At 37.7% G+C, this 14,537-nt stretch overlaps 1 long non-coding RNA gene across 1 annotated transcript; it reads right to left on the reverse strand.

Annotated features, from left to right (window-relative positions):
• Positions 1-11,125: 11,125 nt before the first annotated feature.
• Positions 11,126-14,270, reverse strand: LOC107904161 (uncharacterized). Its single transcript, XR_005914216.1, has 3 exons — positions 13,307-14,270; positions 12,856-13,045; positions 11,126-12,622 (listed from the first exon to the last, which is right to left on the reverse strand). It is a non-coding gene; the product is annotated as an uncharacterized lncRNA (long non-coding RNA).
• Between the last annotated feature and the right edge of the window lie 267 nt (positions 14,271-14,537).

Here is a 14,537-nt window from a genome sequence, read left to right on the forward strand (position 1 = left end):
CATATTAAGGGTCATAAGAAGGAGACATGTTACAAGCTTGTGGGTTATCTAGTTGATTACAAGTATACTAAAAAAAAGGATCATCTGCCAATAATGTTGTTACAACAAGTGTGCCTAATTTCGCATTGAATGTGTCATCGTCCAACAATAATAGTATTGCCCCCTCTACTCCTAGTCACGTACCTCGCTTTACACCTAAGCAATATCAACAAATCCTTGATTTGCTTGGAAATGAATCGACAGTGCAGGCTGCTGTTCACATGATAGGTACAAAATTTGTTCCTTTGAGTCAAGGTCGGATTCTTGACACAGGAGCCTCGAGATTGTAGGTTGCTCAAGTCTTTGTATGGATTAAAGCAAGCTTCTTGTCAATTGAATGTGAAGTTGACTGAGACGCTTCTTTTCAATGGTTATGTGTAGAGCTTGCATGATTATTTCATGTTTACAAAAAGAAAAGGCAGTAAATTTGTAATAATGTTATCTTGACGATATCTTGATCACAGGGAATGATAATGATCTTATACTTGAGGTCAAGGGTATTCTTCATCAGAATTTTTGAATGAATGACCTTAGTCATCTCAAGTACTTTCTTGGCATTGAGGTGGCTAGATCCAAAGAATGGATAGTGCTGAACCAATAAAAGTATGTCTTGGAACTCATAGTTGATTCAGGTTTGGGAGGAGTGCGTTGTGCATCCACTCCACTCGAACAAAACCAAAAACTTACCTCAATAGGGTATGATGAGAGAGTAAGCAAGTCACTAACAAGTGAAGCCTTAGAAGATGCTGGTGTATATCAGAGGTTAATTGAGAGGTTACTCTATTTAACATACACACGTCCAGATATTACATATGATATTCAGCACTTTAGTCAATTCATGCAAGCACTTAAAAGGGCTCATTATGAAGCAGCATTGCGTATTGTGAGGTATACAAGGAAATGTCTAGGGCAAGGAATTTTAGGAAATGTCTAGGGCAAGGAATTTTACTTGCAACAAACAGTAAGCTATAATTGATTGCATTTTGTGATTCTGACTAGGCGACTTGTTTTATGACGCGAAGGCTAGTTTCAGGATATTGCATTAAGCTGGGAGATTCATTGGTGTGCTGGAAATCTAAGAAAAAAATATAGTGTCAAGATCTTCAGCAAAGGCAGAAAATAGATGTGTGGCTTTAATAATGTTTGAATTGGTCTAGTTAAAAGGACTGATCGGAGAATTAAGAGTTGAACATCACACACTAGCAGAAATGTAATGTGATAGTCAAACAGCACTACAGATAGCAGACAACCCAGTCTATCATGAGAGGAAAAAATACATAAAAATCGATTGTCATTTCGTGCGTGAAAAGATTCAAAAGGGCTTTGAACAAACACATGTATCTACTAAGGACCAGCAATCTAATATATTGACAAAGAGTTTAGGGATATGTCAGCATGAATATTTGATGTCCAAGTTGGGAATGAAAGATATGTATATCTTTCTCCAACTTGAGGGGGAGTGTTGAAGATTTGTCAGTTAGTTATCTGTTAGTTAGTTAGCAGGTAGTTGTAGTTATAAGCATTAGTTTGCTTTGTAATAAGGATATGTGAACATAATCCAAATAATTTATTCAGCTCCTGACTTCCTTTGTTAGTGTACACTGTCCTCCGGCCATTAGACACCAATTGATACCAGTCGTTGGCCACTAGTTGACATTCTTGACACAGGAGTCTTGGGTTTGTATGTAGGTTTCCTACCAATGCCATAGAATCTTAAGGCTTGTGTTCTTTTATGGAACCCAAGAATGGCTATTGGTTTAATACCGGGTACATGTTATTGGCTTCCGGACAAGACTCTTGCCCACTTAAAATATGTGTCAAAGTGGTTGGGTTCCCTCATAGATGATCCTGCTTTCGCAAAACTCCATCTCTAACACTGCTTCAAACCAGCAACAACAAGCTCAAGTCCCTTCTCCACACTTTCATTTCTATGTATCCAATAGATGAGATGATTGGCTATTTTAACCCAGAGATTTTTTAGGATGTCACCCATTCCCTCAACCTTGACTCACTAGGCAACTTGGAGGAAATCCATCTCTTGTTTCAAACTATCACCACTTGTGACAACATAATGCTTGGTTTCTACAATGGTTTACTTCTCCTAAATGTGAGAGGCTATACGTCGTGGAATCCATTCACCTGAACATGCCATTATGTAAACGACATTGATGGACTTGGGTTCAATAAGCCTATTCAACTTAGGCACGAAAATGTTATTGATGAAGTTAGGGGACTTGGGTACGACGTGATGGGCAAGGACTGGTTCTGATTTATAGCCTGAAAACTAATAGTTGGAAGGGGATGAAGAAATCTCTTTTATCAAGTTCCTCTGGGAGGTGATAGTGGTGCCTATGTTAATAGCTCCCTATATTGGGTAGGCGATGAAAAGCCTAGTAGCGCCTATTTTACAAACTCCCTATGTTGGGCAGGCTAGAAAAGGTCGATTGAGACTTTGGAGGGAAAATTCATTTTCGGTTTTCATCCTGGACTTGAGGAATTCCACAAGGTCCCTGAACCCGACATTAGTTTAAGAAATTTTTTTATCAAAATGGGCCCGAAGGCCTCTACCTTAAATTAACAAGCATCAGTTATTACAAGCCTATGAATATCGCTTAGATACTCTATGGTAAAAGGAAAGGTACATCGTTTGTTAATAGCAAGTTTACAAAGGCTACCAGCCACTCTATTTCTTGAACGAGTGACCCATTCAATCTTGACATCGATGAAAGACTCTAATAATCCAAAGATTTCCTTTAAATGAAAACCAAAGATTGAAATGCCCTCCTGTTGAAACTTAAATCGATTAACTAAACTCGCACAATCGATCTCAAGCACAGCCCTTATGATGTTGTTGTTGCGAGCTCACATAATCCCTTCCCTTAAGGCTTCCGCCTCAGCCCATTCAATATCCATTTTATGATCCAAAAAGATTGCACAACCCCTTAACACAAAACCATCATGGTACCTCACAATAATCCCAATGCCAACAACTGAGTCAAAAATCACCGCATCAACATTAATCTTAATAACCTCATTCAGAGGCTTGATCCACCTATGGGACTTAAGGGGTCTGGGGTTTATCGGGGCATGTGATAGACTATTGACCCTAAAATCATCCCCAGAGTTCTTGCCTGCTCCTAAACAACTTGAGTATCATCCTCATTTCCACGAAATAGAGCATTATTGAGGTTATTCCAAATATTTTATAAAATCGTGATGAGATTCTAAAACGCCTTAAGATTCAATAAGCCAATGGCATCTTCGAGCCAATCAATACCACTTTCAAAAGGAGAATGAAGTAAGCGTCTGTCAAGCTCGCCAAAAGAAAGAACCGCACAGAAAACTGAGGCCATTTTAACATTAGTCAAAAGTAGGTTGTAACCAACCATCTACGCAAAGTTACAAATTTTGGGAAGCACGTGGAGTTTCTAGATAGTCATCCAAAATAAGCGATGCGACCTATAACCCGTCTTTTTAAGAATAAGCCCAGAGTAGCCAAATTATGATGAATAACATCTGGACTTGTTGTGAAACCAAATAATCTGATCCGGAGGGCCATGTTGAACTATTGGTAAGGCACAAATATAATCACACAACTCATTACCATAAAACTCATCCACCTAATCTCTATCCCCCACACAGGAGTTAGATCTCCACAACTCACTCATAAAACAGTTTCGAATGCCCCTGAAAGGAATCCTCAACGAATTGCTATCAATACCCTCAAAACCCCATCTGTCGAATCCAAACCTAATAGTCATGCCATTATATATTTGCCATCCAAACCCGGTCTCAAGAGCATTAACTGCATGTAAAATACTTGCTCAAGAGAAAGAGGGCTTATCAATCGCCTTAGGGTAGAGCACATCCCCATTCGGAAAATACTTAGAGCTTAGAACACGATAACATAAAGTATAATTATTATTGATTAGCCACCATATTTGTTTCCCGATAAGTGAAATATTGAAGAGCCTCAAATCCCTAAAGCCGAGGAGTGAATAGAGAGTCTCACACCATCATATCCCAGCCACAATCTTTATTTTTTTTCCCACCAAAAGCTCCTCATCCTTGACATCATCACATCTAGAATGCCCCTAAGAACAAGAAAAACCAAAAGCGCATAAATAGGTAAGGATTGCAAGACTGATTAATGAAAATATCCTTACCACCATAGGATAAAAGACTATTAGACTAACCTTTTATCCTAATAGAAAACCAATCAATAATGTGTTGAAATGCCAGTCTTATTTTTTTCCGACTATCAACAGTAAGCCCAAGTAGTTATCCATAGACTTGAGAACCTGCATACCGAAGATACTACTTAGTTGTGTCGTTTGATCTCTCGGAGTATTAGGACTAAAATAGATAATTGACTTGGATGGATTAACCTTTTGCCCCGAAATCATCTCGAAGTAGTGAATGACATCTTTAGAGGTCTCAACCTCCTCCTTTTTATTGTGAACAAAAAAAAGAGCATCATCCGCAAAGAAAATATGATTTATCTTGGGCCCATTTTGGCTAGCCCTAATTTCCCGAATCTTCTCCTCCATCTGAGCCCCCAAGAAGAACCTAAAGAGCGCTTACATGCAGAACAAAACAAGATAGGGCAAAAGCGAATCTCCCTGATAAAGCCCTCTCTCAGGAATAATCACATCAGTAAGGGAAACATTACATTTAACAACATAGTTCATCGTACAGGCACACTGCATACTTAAAGTGACCCAAGACAAAAAATCCCATACGAATCATCACCCTATTTAGAAAGTCCCATTCCAAGCGATCATAAGCTTTACTCATGTTAAGCTTAATAACAAATCATTTATTCAGCCCATTCTTAGAAATTTGGAGGTAATGCAAAAGCTCATGAGTGATGATGAAGTAATCATGAATCGTACGCCCCGACACAGAAGCACTCTGGTTTTTACTGATGCAAGCCGAGAGACTGATGAGGTAAAAATGTGTCATACCCTTGGACTCGTTAATTTTAGGGATGAGAACAATAATAGTTTCATTAATATCCTTGATATATTTACAACCATCTAAAACCAAATGACAAAACTGAAGAACATTCTTACCAACCACCCCCCAATTTTCCTTGTAGAAGATGCCCGATAATCCATTAATACCAAAGACCTTGCGAAGATCCATTTGATGAAAAACATCGATAAGCTCCTTATCGATAGCACGACTATCCAACACCATATTTATGTTGGGGGTAATACAAGTCGAGATCAAACCTAACACCCTCTTAGGATTGCCACAAGTCTCAATCTTAAAAGGGAAAGAAAGTAATCTTTCGCCACCTAACGAATACCATAAACATCGAAAACCCAATTACCCTCTGAATTATTTAATCCCTTAATCCTAATCTTTTTATTTCTTTTAGATACCCAAACATGAAAGAAACGAGAGTTTCGGCCCCTCTCCTTAAGCCACTAAATCAGAGATCTTTAAGTCCAATACCGCTCATCCTCATTGTACAATCGACCCAACTCCATCTAATAAGCTCTCAAACTATCAACATTTGAGTTCAACCTCGGCCCATCCATCAATTTATCAATCCGATCAATTAACTCTCTCATGTGGTTTTGACTCCTTTTGAAACACCAGAACTGCTATTTACCCAAATAAAGGTGAATGCGATCAATCCCTATCAATACATTTCCCTAATATTGGTCCCAAACCTTTTTAATCATATTCTTGGCCTCACTCTTCTTAGCCCAGCAGCCTCAAACCTAAAAGAAAACCTCAGTTCTTTCGTATCCTCCCTAAGGTATCTAATAAGATAACATCATGATCCAAACAAGTCTGGGGAAGCACACTTGATGCGGTCGTTAAAAGCACCAAAAATATCCTATCCCTAATAAATAATGAAAAAGAATAGTAAAAGGGAAGTAAGGTCAAATCCTCGGGGACTGGATTTACACAATGTCTTGTTCTATGAAATCCCAGGCAGAATCTTGCCCAAGAAAACCTGCGTTCCTGAAAAAAATAAAAAAATAGTAGAATTAAAGGTTTGGATCTGGAAACGAAAAATAAAATAAAAAACAGAATTAAGAATATTGAATCAAAAATTTGAGAAATTAAAAATAGAGTTGAAAGAAAAAAAATTCTTATTGGAGATTCCAGCCTCCAGTTGTCTCGTTCCGTCTTGGGTTCAATCCTCGGCTTTTATATGATCCTTCCCAAACCGAATAAGCCAGTTATAGTGGAAGAGGACGCCTACGACCACCAGCTCCAAGGATTTAGACTTACGATTTAGTGGAACCTGACTCTAGCCAACAATCACTTCTGTGGGATCGTCTTATGCTAGATCAACTCTTCTCAATGGCGAATCCCACACCATTTTGTCTCTTAGGCTCACCAACCTCTGACGCAGTAAGCTAACGAACTGACTGTGCAACCTTCCCAAAACATACAAAGCGGTCGCCTTTGCATACATTAAAAAGCTTACTTCTTAAGGGACTTGGACGGAAGCGTCAGCCTCGTAGTGCGGAGAAATGATGAATATTCAGTGAGGAGGCTAAGTACGGACTCTAAGCCTCAAGAACCCTTTTTGGGGAATATCAAAAACCTTCGGCTAGATGGATTTAGTGGCTCATGGTTGTGGTGAAAAAGAAAATAAATATAATAAAAATGGAGATTTTATTGAAAGGAAATATGAGAAGAACAAAAGCCTAGACTTTTGGAGAGAGAGTGTTTAGAAAAAAAGATTGATCTCTTTTGAGTTACTTCACCCCCTATTCATAGTGCTAAGGGAGATAGTCTAATCCTACTTAAACTCCCAAAAGATAAATACATTTAATTGAAGATAAATAAAATAAAATTCTAAAATTAGATAATCCTTAATAATTATCCTAATATTAATTATCCTAACATAATTAAAATAGAGTCTGATAGAATAAAATCTCTTTTTTTTGTATTTCAACCCTTGTGTCCTCTATGCTTGTACTTTTGGCACCCACTTTTCCTTGTGTCGCACATTGGCCCATTTTATCTCTAAATTCATACTTTTGGCCCTTAATTTTTCTTTTGCCTCGAATTTAGTCCCTATGAGATAAAAGATCATAAATAGCTCAAATTAGCAAGATCATACTCAGAATAAATATATAATTAATACATAAAAATACCTTATTCTAGAGTGTTATCAACACTTGAAGCTAAAAATGGAACCCGACCCAACCAATTGGCTGAAACCACGAATCTGTCAAGATGTTCCTTAACCACTCTGTCCCCATCACGGTTGTTAGGTCACGTAAACCACCCATTTTCAAGCTTAATATCAACTAGGTCAAGATCATCCAAAACCTTCTTGAAGTTATCCATAGCCACTTTGAGCCTACGTTGCCCCCCACATTTCTTCGCGTCATCCATCACCTCATTAAAATCTCCTCCCATAATTTAATCCCCACTAACAAGAGTCACCACCCTCCGAAGAGTGTCCTAAGACAAATGCCTTTAATTTGGGTTAGCGTAACCAGAGAAGCCCGTAAAATAAATATGTTCATTCCCCTCAAATTTAACCACAGAATCTACATGGTGCTTAGAGAAGTTTTGTATAGATACGTCCACCCTATCCCTCTATAATAAAGCAAGCCCACCTTTGCGACCACCCAAATCCATAACAAAAAAGCCATCCATACTACATCGAACACGAATACGCTCAAACTCGTTAACTCGAAGCTTGGTTTCACTCAAAAAGACGATATCATGATCATTAACAGCAAGGAGATGTCTCAACTCACAAACTGTCGTAGGTTTATTACATGTAGTTTGGTTCTAAAGTAAAGGTACCTGGACCAGCAAATTCCTCGATCCTCACTCATTATAGGCTCATATAGACCAAGTTCAGTTCAGGGGAATACATTTCCTTATGTTTGTACGGAGGTGAAAACCTGACGAAGGCATAGGTACGGATGTATCCCGAAAGCGATCTACTATCCTATACGGAGGTGAAGACCTCACGAAGGAATAGTTTCTCACTTCTACTTAAAAAGGGTAAAATGTAACGATTATGCCATGCAATAGGTGAAAACATACAAAGAGAAACTCAAACCAATAAAACAGACGTATTAAATCAATAGATTTCCCGAGATAACGAAGACATTATTTACCACCAAAATAAAACATGAAAGATGAAATGTAAGGAAGGGGTCGTCAATTTAAATCGAATTATCAATTTTCAACAAAAAGACCAAAAAGTAATCAACTCACGGCTCGACTCTCTTATTTGTCCCCAGTGGAGTTGCTAAGTTGTTGAAACTTTTTTTTTCTGAAATCGACTTTTTATTTAAAAAAAACGAAAATGGAGTCTCCACCAGTCCTTTTTAATTAGGTGTGATTGAACCACCTCAAATCTTTGTCATTTTAATAAAATGTTAAATTTACTAAAATGATGATTTTCGATCTATAAAATTCAGGAAATGTGTTCGAGAGTCGGTTACGAATGAGGAAGGATTAGGACCCTTATAATGCCCAAAATTGGTACCTAGTTAATTACTTAATGTCTTGACGTCAAAAATTTAAAATTCGAAGAGAATTTAAAATGTGATCCCTTTCGCGTGATGTTATTTGATGGTATTCATAAAATCCCTATCTAAATTTAATTTTTAATGAGGAGGTTTTCTCATTTTGGGTCGATCAAGTCGAAAAATTATATCCTGTAAGTTGGGGCACAAAATCTCGAATTTTCGAAAATAAGAACGCTCTCCGTTTAATTATTGCCCGAATCTTATATATTTTTAAAATTTATTCTATTTTTAAAAAAAAGAAGGACGTTCGATTATTTCGGTTCAAGGAAAAAATCATACCCCATAAGCTAGGGGCACAATTTCTCGAATCCTCAAAATAAAGAATACCGCCTTGGTTCAAATTGCTAAATATATAATGTATGAAAATGAAGCTTCTAATATGACATACTATGGCCTTATTCGACACAAAACATTATATAAGATACACGAGTATGTTTGAATGTTTTATATGATATCATAAGAACATAAATAATGAAATATATCGTAACTAATAATAATGTTAAAAAAATGTTAATTGGTGCTAATAATAATAATTATTGATAATAATTAAGGACTAAATAATAAATTATACAATTTGAAGGGGCAGAAATATAAATATCAAAGATTAGAAGTGCAAGGAATTAAAAAAGAAATAAGCATGCTGAATAAAAGAACTAAAGGACCAAATCAAAATTTAAACAAAATTTAAATTGCAAATTAGATAAAAACAAAGAGGTAAATAAAAGACTAAAAGGAAATAATCGGGAAATTTGAGTGTAAAACTATAAAACCAATAATTTAAAGGGAAAAAATAAAAATTTAAACATGCTGAAATTTAAATAACATAAAGTAAATGGATGAATCTAAAAATAAGGACTAAACTAAAACCCAGAAAAATTTTGAAGTCCGAATTCCAAGAAATCAAAAAAACAAATAAAACAAATAAATGATTAAAATAAAATAAAATAGAAACGTTCAGGGACCCAGGATGGTATTTTTCCCAGCCCAGCACACGTGTCATTCCGAGAAGGGGTCAACAGTCTGAAGACTAAAGTGGAAACAAATTAAAGTTAATTGGAGAAATTAAAAAGAACAGAAAATCAAAATTAGGACTATATTAAATAGTGTCTAAACGCAGGACTTGGGCAGCAATTAGATCCCTTCTTCGAAAACACTCGGACCCTGGGACCATTCGAGTCAGATCTTCGAGTCGTGCTTAAAATGATGTCGTTTTGGGCATCATCGTTTTGGGGGGCCTATTTAAGTTTAAAAAATCTTTAAAAAAATTCATTTTAACAGCCTTTTAAAAAAACACTTTGTTCCCTCTTCTTTTTTTCTCTCAAGCCCCGTTCTCCTTCGACCACAAGGTCGTCGCACATCCACCGCAACCACCTGTCATCGTCGCCGGCAACCGCCGCCTCCAATGGCCGAAAAATTCCCCAAAAAATCCCTTCCAAATATTTTTTTGCTTTAGATTTCAAATATGGGATTCAAATCCCCTAAAACCCAATCGTAGTTTGACTAACAGTCGAGAAACCCTTCGTCTCCCCTATCTCCGATAAGGCCATCAATGAACCCCTAGTGTCACGGGCCAAAGTGCAAAGCCCGTGACCATCTCACCAAATGCATCCAATGGAGGTCTATTGCTTAGATGGGGATCATTTGGCCTACGAGAACTGGCCCGATTCAAAGAGCTATTGGACAAGCCTGTCAGATTGAAGCCTGGTTGGCTCGATAATGAAGAGATGGAAACTTAGGCTAATATGGTAACTAATCTTAGAAGATAGAGGGAATCATATCTTGTAAAGATTAGATTAGATTTGATAAGGCTTATCTTGTAAATCCCTAAAATTAAGGGATATGGTTAAATCTCATCCGTCGATGTAATTGTATCTTGACCGTCGATTTTGGGGGAGCTCAACTATAAATAGAGAGCCTCCCCCTCAGTTGTACTTACTCCTGAATTGTTTCATTATTCTTTGTGAATAAGAGAATTGAGAGCATTTACTCAAACACTTTGCGAGCACTCTTTTTGTTGTTCTTTGTTGTTCTTCTTTTGGCATAAATCGCTTTCGCTCTTCAATTGGTGCCTTGGAGGAGTTCTAAAAGAATCCTCATTTAAGTTAAAGCTGACTTGGGCGAGTTTGGACGAACGGATTGCCTAAGGTCGCACGGATTGCGAGACGAAAGGTCTAGCCCCATGACACTAGGGGGTTCGGAGACCTTTCAAGTCAGACAAGGGCTTCCCACAGTGGCGATTGACAGGTAAAAGAATAATTTTTATTTTATTTCCCTTTTTTATGTTTTTTTTAAATAAAAGCATAAAAGAAAAAGAAAAAAATGGATCTTAACTTTTTTTGAACTTTATTTTTTTCTTTGTATTCAATTTATTCGATTCCCATCAAGGTCGTTGACGAAACCTAAATGGTTCGGAGACCCTTCGAATTCTCCGAACCGACAGAGAGCCGCCATCGATGGTGGTGGAAGACGAAGCCATGAGGTAAGTTTTTTCTTATACTTGTTTTGATTTTTATACTTTTTACCAAAAGCTAAAGAAAAAATCAAAATAACAGATTAAAAGAACCACCTTTTTAATTTTTTCTTTGTATTCTATTGAATTTCTTCATAAAAAAGAAGAGAAAAAAAATACAAACGTTTCTTTGACTTTTTATAGACGAAATACAACATATATATTTTATCTTTTTCCTTTTTGTTTTTTTTCTGCTTCTCTACTTCTATTTCTCTGTCTTCTGCAGGTGATGGCGGTAAGTATGAGGCGATACTGTCAGACTTTAGGTGGCACGCCTGCTAACGTGGCAAGGGGAGCGGCGGCTGGAGACGTTCTAGGGTTTCTAATATATATTTTTTAGGTTTTGGGCTTGGAGGCTTAGGTAATTTGGGCTTTAGGATTTTGCTATTAGGGCTTGTATTGAGACTATTTAATTAATGGGTTTATTTATGTTTATTTATTTTTATTTTTATTTGGGTTATTTTTGGGCCGGATAAAAATGTGCCTCTACAGGGTCGATTTGAATGTTTTCCTAATGGAAAGCATGAATCCGAGGCCTCATCCCCTGTTTTGATTTTTTCCTTCCCCTTCTACTTCATTACAAAATTGCCTTCATCAACTGTACTCTCAGACCTTCCGTTATCCCTTTTTTTCCGTCCACCAACCCTAATAGTTTCAATCCCATTTCGCCACATGTCTGTACTCTGATTCAGTTGCCCCATCTAAGCCATTAACCAATTCCCATATTGAAATTCTGGATTTTCAACCCCTTTGATCCTCTCATACATACCACACTTATGAGTGTGATGTCCTATACAGCCGCACAAATAACAGAAAGTTGGGAGTCTCTAATAATTGATGGCACACAAAATCTCCTCTCCATCTGCCCCAACCATGTAAACCACACGTCTCAAAGGTTTGGAGATGTCCAATTTGACCCTTACCCTAATGTACTCAACCCAGCAGCCTTCCCTATCTCTCCGATCAATAGCCAAAACCTCTCCAATAGCACTCCCAATATCAATGGCCACCTGGAACTCCATTTTCTCCAAAGAAATATCAAGGCACAAAAAGGAAACAATAGCGACTTATGTCTTGTCCTTTCACAAAGGGAACCATGGAGAACAGACATTGGTCAAAACTCCAATGGGCCATATTAAAATCCTTTCCCATCCTCCCTCAGTCCAAATTTTACCAAGAACAGGCCATCTGCCATTGCCACGAAGTTAACTGGTTCCTTAGTATGTCATAGTGATTTTAGCATTTTAGCACCCGATACATCGCCTCTCTATTAATTTTTTCCTCCCAACATAAATTTTCCAAGGGCCAAAGCTTCATATCCTTGCATATCGGATTTTATCGAGCTTTGGCAAATCACCCTTTCTTGTTCAGTTTCGGAGAATTTTAGGTTCGCAAGCATGTCATTTAACTCGTATGCCATAGCACCCCAAACCAACAGCACACACCAAACCAACACCAATCTTTACAACACAAGATAGAAGCACGTCTCACCTTCCAAGGCACAAAACGAGATAAAACCAGCCCCAAAGACAACCACTCACCACTGCAGCCGAATGAAACAAATCCCAATAAAACAACAACCTTGAACCAGTATAAGAGTGCGCAAAATAATAATGATGTAGTAAAAAGGATCACTAAAAGAAAAACTCAACAAAACATGCAAGAATCAGCAGATCAAAATTAAAACAAGCAGAAAGAAATAAACACAAAGTTTAAACCGTCCCTGTATAGTCCGTTTATAACCTAAAGAGCAAACAAAAAAAAAACAAAACTTACAAGAGACCCGGATAGGGAGGAGGACGACGATACAGAATTATCGAAACAAGGAGATGGCTCGAGCAGGGAGAACTTTAACACCACGCCCCGTAGCTTCCAAAACTAAGAGCCCACACCTTCGTGGAGGTACAGCTTCAATAGCACCAAAACGGATCAGTACTCCCCACTCCACTCACGACCGAAAATCGTCCTAGGTTCACGGCGCAAGAGACAAATCACAAAAAAAGAACACAGCAAAACTCTAATGCAAAAAGATTCTAAAACTAAACGAGAATTACACCGACGAAGAAACCTACGAATATAACTAGTTCACACAATATCAAGCAATCGAAACAATAAGGAAACAAGCACAAAAACAATCAAAATTAAATAGTCCAGATTTACAGTCCTTTACAACGATATCATAAAACTGAAATAAGAAAAGCAACATCAACAGGGAGATAAACAATACAGAAATAATCTCCACGAGAAGGACCCGAGCCAAGACCCCCACAAACCAGGCCGAAGCAACGAAAATCCAGGAGCACCAGCAAACGAAGATAGATTGAAGCCAAAGGAAAGTACAGAGAAAAGGAAGAAAAGCCACGTCAAGAACTTAAGGCATTCCCTAAAACAGTCCTGAAGCCAAGGGACGTCGAAGCACCGATCAAAGAAATGCAAGAACTCGTCGAAGGCAGTCCTGAAGAGCGCACCCGGATTGGCCAAGAGACGCCACCACTTCTCAATCGATGGATCAGCCCCTCTTCAGAAACAACGTTACAAAGATCACCCCACCTTTGAGACCCGTCACCAATCACAGCTGCTCAACCCAACAGGGCACCCGAAGAGAAGCAATCAAGATCGTACAAAACTCATCTGCACCAAAGCTCTCGCAAACAAAGGTGGCCAAACAACCAAAGAGAAGAAAACGTAAAAGCTGAAACAAACCGATTAGCGAAAAACAGAAAAGTAAGGCCAAAAACTACCACGAAAGATTAAAAGCAAAAGGGAAGAAAGGTCGGTTGAAACTGTTAAAATAAGAAAAGGCGAAATAAAAAAACAAAAGAAGAAAACTCAGCCAAAAAATTGACTAGAAGACAGATTTACAACCGCCTTAACAATAAAGGCCAAGAGACGTAAAAACATGCATCAACGTAACTAAAAGAAGCATAAAGAAACCATGCAAGAAAAACAAAAAGCACCGCCTAAATGTTGCAGGTCTCAAGAACGGCCAAAACACGACACCTATCACCGCCAAAGAATCTCAAATATTTCCTTCAATAACAGCTAGCACAAAGTAAAAACCCACCACCGTCCAAGTATTCGTTAAAGAGGAATACAGACGTACCCACGCAAAACCACCCACACTATTATACCTAAATCTCTTAAACTAAACTCTCAAATTAAAATTTTCCTCCTCATCTAACTAATACTCTTAAGGCGCGAAAATTTTTCTCTCTTTAACGATTCCGGCGATTTGCGTTGGGATTTTAACCTTTTAAAAATTATAAAATATAAATTATTAAAATAATAAAATTATTTTTTATTATTGTAAAAACATACCATTTAATTTTGGTCCAAAAAGAATTTGCTCATGGACACTTCTGATTCCTATATATCTACGATCGTATATTAGTACGTGGGATGTATCAAATATCATATCTGTAGAGTACTCTTGCACCGGCCATCATATATAGTTTGAG

Source organism: Gossypium hirsutum, chromosome D05 (genome assembly GCF_007990345.1).
Source record: "Gossypium hirsutum isolate 1008001.06 chromosome D05, Gossypium_hirsutum_v2.1, whole genome shotgun sequence".
Taxonomy (NCBI): domain Eukaryota; kingdom Viridiplantae; phylum Streptophyta; class Magnoliopsida; order Malvales; family Malvaceae; genus Gossypium; species Gossypium hirsutum.